The sequence below is a fragment of the Bombyx mori genome, chromosome 26, assembly GCF_030269925.1.
Source record: "Bombyx mori chromosome 26, ASM3026992v2".
Classification (NCBI taxonomy): domain Eukaryota; kingdom Metazoa; phylum Arthropoda; class Insecta; order Lepidoptera; family Bombycidae; genus Bombyx; species Bombyx mori.
In genome coordinates this window covers 5,531,040-5,533,455 of record NC_085132.1, presented here as the reverse complement: position 1 = coordinate 5,533,455, position 2,416 = coordinate 5,531,040, and the positions used below count along the sequence as shown (strand labels likewise).

The 2,416-nt window shown below is 29.9% G+C and overlaps 1 long non-coding RNA gene across 1 annotated transcript; it reads right to left on the bottom strand.

The window, feature by feature from the left end:
* Positions 1–736, bottom strand: LOC134201459 (uncharacterized). The gene is made up of 2 exons (XR_009976769.1): positions 597–736; positions 1–293 (listed from the first exon to the last, which is right to left on the bottom strand). It is a non-coding gene; the product is annotated as an uncharacterized LOC134201459 (long non-coding RNA).
* Between the last annotated feature and the right edge of the window lie 1,680 nt (positions 737–2,416).

The window sequence follows — 2,416 nt, the reverse complement described above, 5'->3', positions numbered from 1 at the left end:
TTCAATTATGTTATTTTAATAAAATTTCCGGTCGAATAAACAAAGCTAATGATTTTTCCAATTGGCTTTGGATCGAACCACGGCGTTTTCAGATAAAGCGTTTCCTTTTTCAATAACGTTTGAAAAGAGTCTTCAGCGGTCAGTTACTTGACTGTACTCTTGAGATTGTTGATTCACCGCCTAAGAAGATAAGCATATCGTCATCTCAAATTTAATGTCCAAAATAGAGTTAAGAAAGTCTGTATTTCTGAATATATTTTTTTCTTTTTCAGCTCTGAACAAAATGTGTCCCCCTGAAACAAGATGGTCTTAAGACAATTGTGATACGTATGAATATCTTATAACAGTTATAAAAGTTTGAATTTCAAAATCACAGTACGCATTTTAAGGGAAAATAAGATTACACAAAAATACAACAATTTAATACATATACTAGTAGACATAGTTTTTATAAAGCTGCGTTCATTATAGACTTGTTTTTCATTGCATTATCTAGGTTTAAGGACGAAATGAGTGTTTAAAAGATTAATGGGACTTTATGTATTGTTAAAATATAAAACATCTCCTCCACTAAATGTTAAGCTCGTTATACTCACGCATGGAACTCGGACACTTGAATAGCAAAATTTTGTCACTCAAAAAATAAATAATAGTTTAAAAAAACTAACAAAATCCCCTTTTATAGAAAATCCAACTAAATAATAGAAAATAAATTTTAATAAATTTGAATTAAAAATAGTGTAAGAAATAATGATTTTATTGTAAAAAAAGCGTGGGGTGCATGGTATAAGTAGTTATAAATATTTTATGAACAGATATGAGTAGAAGGGTTATTTTGATAATATCCTGAAAAGCACCCCGCGCTTTTTTACAATAAAATCATTTTTTCTTACACTATGTTTAATTCAAATTTATTAAAATTTATTTTCTATTTTTTAGTTGGATTTTCTATAAAAGCGTATTTTGTTAGTTTTTTAAACTATTACTTATTTTTAATTTTCTAGTTCAATTGCATTTTTTTTAATTTTTTTTTGTATTGAATTGTCATCGGTCCTTAATAAGTATACCAAATTTCGAGTTAATCCGACATTTTGAAGGGGGTCAAAATCATTTTCAAAGATTCCGTTACAAACATACATACGTCTGAAGCGAATAAAAGCGTATTAAAAAGAAATGTAGCCGATCCATATCAGGATTTACGTACTAAAATCACGCATGCTTTTAGATATACCGCGGGTGCTAGTTAATGGGAATGTGGAATCCACAAATGCCAGGCCCGAATTAAAACTATAACCTTTTTGCCAAGCTAAATTTGACTTTAAGCTTTATTCCTCAGGCTCAATTTACATTAACCTCTTCAAGGACATTGGCACATATGTGTACGTGTTTTTAAAGTTTCTAAATAGTTAATTCTGCACTAAATAGCCACATATTATGTGTAATTAACTTTTTTTTAAATGTAGATAATAATATTTGTTGTTTTTTTACTTATTGAATTGTTTTCGTTATAAAAAGAAAAAATCGCAATAAAGAATTCAAAAAAATTGGTGTTGTTTTGCACTTTAAAAAAATCATGCCTAAAGAGGTTAAAGAAGTGCGCATCATAAATGACGAAGCATATTATGATATTATGCTTTCGGGTTGGTCTATTAAATTATTGTTGGAAACGATGTACCTACGAAAAAAATTAAGTTGCTTAGTATCGATGTGAGCCATCTAAAATCTAAATCCTTTATTTTGGTTTTACGTTAAGCGATCCACAGAATCTATTGGTAACTAAGCCAAATACAATTCAAACAAAACATTCGAATAGTAGGCAACTAATAAATGTGTGACCATATAAAAAAGAAAACTGTTAACTTTTAGCGCCAATTCATTTTGAATCACTACTTCGAATTTCGAATTTAACATGGCATATTTTTTTTTCTTCTTCCTCTTTTGGCAATGTCGTTTACTTTTTGCCAATGACGTAACATCGCATCTTGTATATTCATCCAAATTCAAACGTATAAAATACCGACCAAATTTCCTGATATTATGCCATCTGTGTAATTTATTAGCTACATTAATATTCTTGACATTATCTACCTTTACGAATTGAGGTTCCTTTTAAAATCTCAATTGTTTTTAGCCTTGATAACATTTATTTTCTTGAATTTCGTTTACCTGGTGAGAAGTAGGTCGATGCTGACAGGCCGATCAAATATTAAACGCTGAGGAGGAAAATGTGAAGAACAAAATAATGTATCTTTCACACAAGTGCGTATGAAATAAGCAAGCCGAGTGTGACTGTTGTTTTTTTTTATTCTATGTAACTTTGGAATGAAATAAGCTCTAAGCATTATTCTTTCAAACACAAAGAACGCTTAGCGTGTGTTCAGGCATGACCCTTACGGCTAAAATGCGTGACTTAATC